Below are 8,633 nucleotides of genomic sequence, written 5' to 3'. Positions count from 1 at the left end.
AAACTGCTCCTGCAGTGCCATGGGGGTTGTAACCTCAAACGGGGCGTTGACCATCTCAGTAGTGGCCGTGAGCGTATCTGGGGTCGGCTCGGTGGCTGCCTCCATCTTCTTGGAGCTCTCTGACTCGTGGGGATCAGCCTCCCGCGTCTGCTCCAATATCGATAGATCTTTGCCTGGTTCTCCTTGGTCCATCATGAAACTGACGAATACTAGGAGACCACTGAAAGGAAAACACAATCACAATGACAATGAAACAAAAAACGAAGTGAGGATCGGTTACTGCTTTGCAAAAGTTCTTTTTTTCTCTAAACGAAAATATAACAACATCACGAATCCTCTTACCTTCCCTTCGTTGGGAGAGAAGAACAGTGGTAGATGCGAGTGTTGCCTTTCTTGAAGACAGCGAGGGAGAAGGGGATTCAACGAAGAGTGAAATGATGGTTGCTTCGTCCGTCAAAGTTAGACTGCGGGGAGGTGAGGTTTTGTGATACGACGGCTCGTTACTGCCGCGCTACGATCGAGGTGACTCTCCGCCTGCATACTGCCTTCTAATTTGGTGGATGGCATTTGGGCCCGCGCGCTGCATGGCCAGTAAGTCGGTGAACAAAAGTATAACGACATTTAGTAGAGGGAGATGTTTCAATGACCTAGGAGGAGCCAGAAGCGGTAGAGTGTCTCCAGTGTACTAGTAGTAATTGTTTTTCTAGGTAGTTGTAGAGTGTCTCCATTGTACTAGTAGTAATTGTTTCTCTGGGCCCAAGACAAAACAGCCCATCCACACTAGTAAATAGTAAAATCAATTCAAAAGCCCATATATTTACTAAATGAGAGGTGCTACCCACACCCAGCACACACCCCCCCAAAAAAACCTGGGTGCTCTTCTTCCTCCTCGCTCCCACCCACCTCACGTCAGCTCGCTCCACTCGTACCCAAAAATTCCTCACCTCACTCCTACAGAAAACCCCAACTTCCCTTCTTCCTCACTCCTACAGAAAACCCCCAGCTCCCCTTCTTCTTCACTCGCACTACAACTAGGCTCGTCATTCGTTACTCTTCTCAAATCCGTGAGCGCGACGCAATGCCCACGAGGAAAATGGAGTCGGCTGACCCCAGCGCCAAGAAGATAAGGCTCCCACCAGCGATGATGCCTGTTGTAGATCCCGCACCCTGTAGCGTAAGGAGAAGCGGCGACCCTGCCCCCATCGGATCCCAGGAACCCGTAGAATCTTGGGTGGACCGCATCAGCGATCTCCCGGATGCCGTCATTGGGGAGATCATCTCGCTTCTCCCCGCCAAGGATTGCTGCCGCACCCAAGTCCTCTCAATTCGGTGGCACCCTCTATGGCATGCTGTGCCCCTTAATCTCTACTATCGTCAGCTATCTCTCTTCAATGATTTTGAAAATCACCAGAGCAATCATCTCCTCCCACCAGGGCTCTTCAAAGCCTCTGCATCCCGTCATGCTAGCTGAGCAAGCATACCATGCCCTGCACGGTGGATGCCTGGCTGAAATCCCCTGAATTCACAGAACTACAGCTGCTTGAGTTCTACTATTCCCTTGGAAATCACATACCACATATCGAACGCCATGAACTTGTGCCCTCAGCACCGATGTCCATCTCACGGTTTTCCTCCTCTCTCCACACCGCCACCTTTGTGTTGTGCTACCTACCAGACAATCTGGTACTAAACCTTCAACTCCCATTTCTCAAGAAACATTCACTTGTGCGGGTTCGTATATCGGAGGCCTCATTGCACAACATCATCCACTCCAGTTGCCTTGCCCTAGAGTGCTTGGTGCTTGTTTTCACAGTTAGAATCGATTGTATCCAAATAATGTCGCCTAACCTTGTAAGAATTGGAATTTCTTTTGACGGAAGGCAGCTCATCATCCAAGATGCGCCTTCACTTCAAAGGTTGATCCTTGATTCTAGTTATTCACTGTTGCAAATAACCGTCCTCTCTGCGCCTAAACTGGAGACCTTGGGTGTAATACATGATCTCTGTGCTCATTTCAATATGGTGTTTGGCTCCACAGTTCTTCAGGTACTTTATATTATCATCTACACTTGTAACCATAAGCTGCATTTTAAAATTCTGCGCATAAGTTATATATCATCTTTGAGTACACATTTTGTACTAATATTATGTTCTATGCTCAATGAGGAGTTTCTCCATGGATGGCCTATCAATGGTGCTAGATTCTGTCAAGATCTTATATATCCAAATGAATAGTTTTGATCTAAACAACATTATTGGCTTGCTGCAATGCTTTCCATGTCTAGAGAAGTTGTATATAAAGGTGATAATTTCACGCACATTGGAAGCCTGCATATAGTGTTCTAGAATTAACCATTCTGCTGTTGCTCTTTCAACACTCTTCTTTTAGACCTTAACTGTTTTCAATCTTCATGTCTATTTATGCAACCGAACGGGGTAAGAAAGTTATAAACAATCGGTGGATTCGTAAACATCTGGATTTTCTCACTTCTCGTGAGATTCGATTGAAGACAATAATGCTAGAACGATATGTAGCCAACCGTGCAAACACTAGATTTGTCACATTCTTCCCGCTGAATGCGAGGTTACTATTGTCCATCAGGCTTATGTTTATCAATAGCATGGTTTTGACGGATGGGTATGTCGAAGAGCAAAAAAAGGAGTTTTAGGTGGGCAAAAGAGCTTCTGAACGTGCCAGGCTTCTATTTAAAACATACTGTGGTCATAATCCAGTAAATTTTACGACCCAGGATGTTCATTCTATGGACCTGACCGATCCATTTGACTGTGACTGCCGAAAACAGTGCTGGAGTTAGATGTTGTTGCCCTTTTTTTGACCTGGGGTTTTTTGTAAACCTGATGAACAATTAACCCTCGTGCTTTTGTATAGTTTGTAAGCTGGAGTTAGATGTTCCTACCCTTTTCAACTCGGATGTGACTGTCATATTTTCTTTGAAACAAGGCAAATGGCTTGACATTCATTTAATTTAGAGTGGAATATTGTAACAAATCCCAACCAAGGGAAATAACATCACTCTCGTCGGCTGCTTGAGTTCACTATGCATTGCAGAAGCCAAGTGATTAGCCCCCATCAGCACCCACAAACTTATTTCAAACTAGCACATCAAATGGGCTATAAATTTTCATAGGCTGCATGACTATGACAGATTTGGATTCTGACATTTGCAACACGCGGGGAAATAGCGTATCCAAGGTGGTGCCGACTTACTAGCCAGTCAACAAACGATTCTGCCTACCAGCCACTGGATTGACATCCAACATCTGTTGTGTACTATCTCTTGTCTTCTTCTTCCTCCAGCCGCCCAAACCAAACCACCCTGTCGGCTCCGCCATCTCCCGCCTCCCATGGCTGGCTGCACCTCCGCCACCCTACCGTACGTACCCTCCAACGTTGGCCAGTCCCTCCCTCTATTCCCCCACATGTCCTGTTATTCTCCGGCGATGTCAACCCCAACACGCACCCGCACCTGAACCAGTCAACCCTCATACTCCCCTCCGCCTGCGACTGGACCGGCGCATCTTCCTGTTTGTTTCGTCCGAGGCCGCGCCGTCATCCTATGCCTTGCGGCCTTGGTTCGCTCGCCGTGCGCGGTGTGCCGCCCTCTTGCATTGTCAACGTCGTCAACAACTGAGAGGAACAAGGAGATGACTATACATGGAGAGGATGACAGTAGGGACCCACCAGCGTCATGGCAGTACGCAAGCAAGTGCCTCTATATTACAAGCCCAAAAATATGATTCCTCCTAATGTTGGACATCTGGGGCTCATGCCATTGTCAACGTAGTCAATAAATGAGAGAATTACACCACGAGCGGCTGACACCAGGGACCCAGCGGGTCGCGCAGTTTTTTTGAGGAACAAACTGTTGTTATTTATACTAGTTTTAGCGACGGATCAGGGTAACAACGGGGCTGTGGCTCGTCTAGCCAGGGTTTTGTTTATGTTTACCACATCATGAGCCCAGTTGTGTTTTTTTCTTGCTGAAAATGGCTAGCCCAGTTCTATTTTTTTAAAGAAATACCCAAACAAGGCCTACTTGCTTTATTGGCCCTGCTGGGCTGCAAATCTTTCAAGACGAGGAGAGTTTCATTTGGTTTACCCAGAAATGGGTTGTACATTTTTAAAACACATCAAATCATGAATTAGTTTCAAATTTTTTTCATTAAAAGATTTGAAATTCATTTGATTTTTATGCATGGACAATTATTTGGATTTTATATTTATATAAATTATTTTTCAAAATAGTTTGAATGTGAATCTATATTTCTGGATTAAAAAAACAGTTGACCGCACCGAAATATGGGGTGTAATGCTAGCAAAAAAAGATGGGATCCAAAAAAATTCTTTAAAATTAGCAAATGGGATGTACATTATTAGAAATAATGGCAGATGGGTTGTATGTTGTTTTCCACAGATTTGAGGCTGACTTGTGCGCCTACTACAGGTTGACGCGTATGCTTTCATAAAAGAAAGGTTGACGCACACGCAACGCCCTGTCAACTTAGTCAACACACGAGAGCAGTGACTGTTGGATGTCCATCCAACGGCTATCGTGCTTCTTCAATCTCTGCTCTTCATGCTCCAACCACTCAAACAAGCGGCAGCGCGACTGCTTGCTCCCTCCTCCCGCGGCCGGCTATGCTACCGTGTAGGCCTCACAGCCCCACCGTACTCACGTCACTGGCCTAGCCATCCCTCTACTCACCCACAACTGCTGTTATTCTCCGGGGACGACACACGAACTAGTAAACCCTCGTACTCCTCCACGTGGGAAACAACTGCCGAGTATTCCTTGGCTCCATGCCGTTCCCTTCCTAGGCCTCGCTGTCGTCCACCGCCCTGGTGCTCTCAGCGCGGCCTGGTCAACGTGGTAATGTACGTGGAGAGGATGACAGCTGGGTCCATGGCCGCACGCAAGGAAATGCCTCCTTATTACGAGAAAAATAATGATTCCTCCACCTGACAGCTAGGACCCACAGGAAGGGCCTCTGTATTTCGCGAAAAAAAATTCCCCCAGTGACAGGTCGGACCCACCAGCTATATCTTCGCATTTAAGGAAGTGCCTCCTTATTACGCCCAAAAAAATGAATACCCCCTTGCTAGCTGGGACCCACCATATTGTTGGGCTAACTTGTGGGCCTACTAAGTTGACGGGGACGGAGGGCTTTGTCAACTTAGTCAATATTCAAGTGACTGTATGATGACCATCCAACGGACATAGTGCTTCTTCAACCTCTGGTCTTCTTGCTCCAGCTTCCCAAAGCAGTGCCGGTCGTGTCGCCTGCTCCTGCCTCCCTTGGCCGGTTGTGCTACCGCGGAGGCCTCACCGCCCCCATACTACTCCCACCACTGGCCAGGCCATCACTCCACTCACCCACACCCCCTGTTATTCTGCGGCCATGGCAGCCTCACACCACAGCCAAACTAGTGAACCCTCGTACTCCTCTCCGCGTGGGCATCCACTGTCGCGTCTTCCCCGGCTCCGCGTCATCCCCTTCCTAGGCCTCGCCATCGTCCACCGCCTGGTGCTCTCGGTGTGGCATGGTCAATGTGGTCAACCACCGACTTCCATCGGAAGAGTACTACATGTGGAGAGGCTGACAGCTGGGTCCACGACAGCTACAAGGAAGTGCCTCCTTATTACGCGGAAAATAATTATTCCTCCACCTGACAGCAGGGACCCACTAGACGGTCCACTAGTATTTCACGAAAAAAACGTTTGCCCTTGACTGCTGGGACCCACCGGATGGGCCACCGTATTTCGCGAAAAAAACATTCCCCCGCTGTCAGCTCGGACCCACCGGAAGTGCCTCCTTATTACGCACACAAAAATGAATACTCCCCCTGCTAGCTGGGACCCACCTTGGTGGGAGGCTGGCTTGTGGGCCTACTAAGTTGACGGGGACGGAGGGCTTTGTCAACTTAGTCAATATGAACGATTCTAGCTCCACTGACCGTACGATGTCCATCCAACAGCCGTAGTGCTTCTTCAACCTCTGGTCTTCTTGCTCCAGCCACCCAAAGCAGCGCCGGTCGTGCCGCATGCTCCTGCCTCCCGTGGCCGGCTGTGCTGCCGCGGAGGCCTCACCACCCCTACTATTCCCACCGCTGGTCAGGCCCTGCGGTGACGGCAGCCGAACCAGTGAACCCTTGTACTCCTCTCCGTGTGCGCTTCCACTGCCGCGTCTTCCCCGGCTCCATGTTGTCCCCTTCCTAGGCCTCGTCATCGTCCACCGCCCTGGTGCTCTTGGCGTGGCGTGGTCAACGTGGCCAAGCAACGACTTCCATCGGACGTGGACTGTACGTGGAGTGGCTGACAGCTGGGTCCACGGACGCAGCAAGGAAGTGCCTCCTTATTACACGAAAATTAATGATTCCTCCACCTCACAGCAGGGACCCACTGGACCGGCCACCGTATTTCATGAAAAAAATGTTTCCCCCCGACTGCTGGGACCCACCAGCTACACCTTCGCATGCAAGGAAGTGCGTCCGGGCAAAAAAACGATTCGCCCCCCTGACTGCTGGGACCCACCAGCTACATCTTCGCACACAAGGAAGTGCGTCCAGGAAAAAAATTGATTTGCCCCCTGACTGCTGGGACCCACCAGCTATATCTTCGCACGCAAGGAAGTGCCTGACAGTTGGGACCCACCTGGTCAAAGCGTATGTAGCGTTGTCATTCTGGTCGCGAACGTGTACGTACATACTGGCGGATGTAGAGGCGCGCACGTGTCGTAGTAGAGGCGCGCACGTAGCATGTACACGTACGTACAGCGGCCAGTGTGCAAGAAAGAAAATACGGCCACGTATGTGTACATACGGGCGGGGTCTCAAACGCCTACTCGCACATACGTACGGCCGGGCTCGTGTACATGGCTGGGTCGGAATGGAGACACAGTGTCGTCGTCTTGTTCATGGGGAGCCAACCGGCTTGGGTCGGAACGGAATGCATCGTCGTGTTCATCGGGAGGGCTTGGACAGAACATGCGATGGAAACGTGGCCTGGCGTACCGCAGAATGGAGGAAACAGCCTTGTGTTCGACCAGCCACGTTTGAAACGGGATCCTGTTCATCGGGAGGGGTCTGGTGTACCGCAAAACGGAGGAAACGGACCTCCTACAGTTGAAACGAGGGTCCTGTTGATCGGGAGGGGTATAGCGTACCGCAAAACGGACGAAACAGACTTGTGTTGGAGCACTACGGTCGAAACGGGGGTCCTGTTCATCGGGAGGGGTGTGGCGTACCGCAAAACGGGACTCCACGGGATACTGGTCATCTCCACCGTCGACCTCCTCTAGCCTCCATGGGCTACTGTTCATCCACCGTCGACCTCCTCCAGCCTCCACCGCGCGCTACTCCACCGGCTACTGTTCAACCACCCCTCCATGGGCTCCTGTGAAACCACCCCTCCACGGGATACTGTTCATCCACCCCTCCACCATCTACTGTTCATCCAGCCCTCGACGGGGTCATCCTGCTCATCCAGCCCTCCACAGGGTCCTATTCATCCAGCCCCAACCGGCTCGATCGATCGGGGTCCTGTTCATCCAGAGGCATCGCCACGGGGTCCTGTTCATCCACCCCCACTGTTCACTGTTCATCCAAACCCCCCGCAACGCTCACTGTTCATCCAGAGGCAGCATCGATCGGCTTCAGTTAGCAGTAGTAGCGAAGGAATCGCTTGATCGAGTTCAAATAATAGCCATTGATCGATCGCTCGGTCTTAATACACTAGTAGAAAAGGGGCCAATGGTCCAGGCCGGTCCAGCCCATTAGTCCCGGTTCAACCCAGAACCGGGACCAATGGGGGCATTGGACCCGGTTCGTGAGCCCCGAGGGCCGGCCGAGCCACGTGGGCCATTGGTCCCGATTCGTCTGGACCTTTTAGTCCCGGTTGGAGGGACGAACTGGGACCAATGGTCCTCGCTCCTGGCCCACCACCATTGGTCCCGGTTGGTGGCATGAACTGGGACCAAAGGCTGCCCTTTAGTCCCGGTTCATGCCACCAACCGGGACGAAAGGGTTGGTCCTCGTTGCGGTCACAGTTTAGTCCCACCTCGCCAATCGAAGGGGAATCAGACCGGTTTATAAGCCCCTCCCTCTCTGCCTTGTTGAGCTCCTCTCAAAATGAAAATAGATGCCCTTATACAGGGAATTTAACCTAAATTCATACTGAATTTCTCTGAAGTTAGTAGAAATTTATTATGAATTTAGTTTGAATTTTCTCTATAAGCGCATCTATGCTCATTTCTGAGTAGTTTTTTTTTCTTTTCTGCTATACTTATTTTTTTCTTTTTATATCTCACTTGTAATAAGTCATTAAAAATAAGCATCTATGCTCAATTTTTAGTAAATTTAATCACAACTATTTTTTCTTCTATTTATTTCTGAATTGTAATAAGTCATTAAAAATAAGCATCTATGCTCATTTTTTAGTAAAGTTAATCACAACTATTTTTGCTTCTATTTATTTGTGAGTAGTTTTTTATATTTTTTTCCTTTTTTGCTATATTTATTTTTTTCTTTTTATTTCTGAGTTGTAATAAGTCATTAAAAATAAGCATCTATCCCATTTTTTAGTAAAGTTAATCACAACTATTTTTGCTTCTAT

This window comes from Triticum dicoccoides, chromosome 7B (assembly GCF_002162155.2).
Source record: "Triticum dicoccoides isolate Atlit2015 ecotype Zavitan chromosome 7B, WEW_v2.0, whole genome shotgun sequence".
Taxonomy (NCBI): Eukaryota; Viridiplantae; Streptophyta; class Magnoliopsida; order Poales; family Poaceae; genus Triticum; species Triticum dicoccoides.
Note: the sequence above shows the minus strand (reverse complement) of the source record.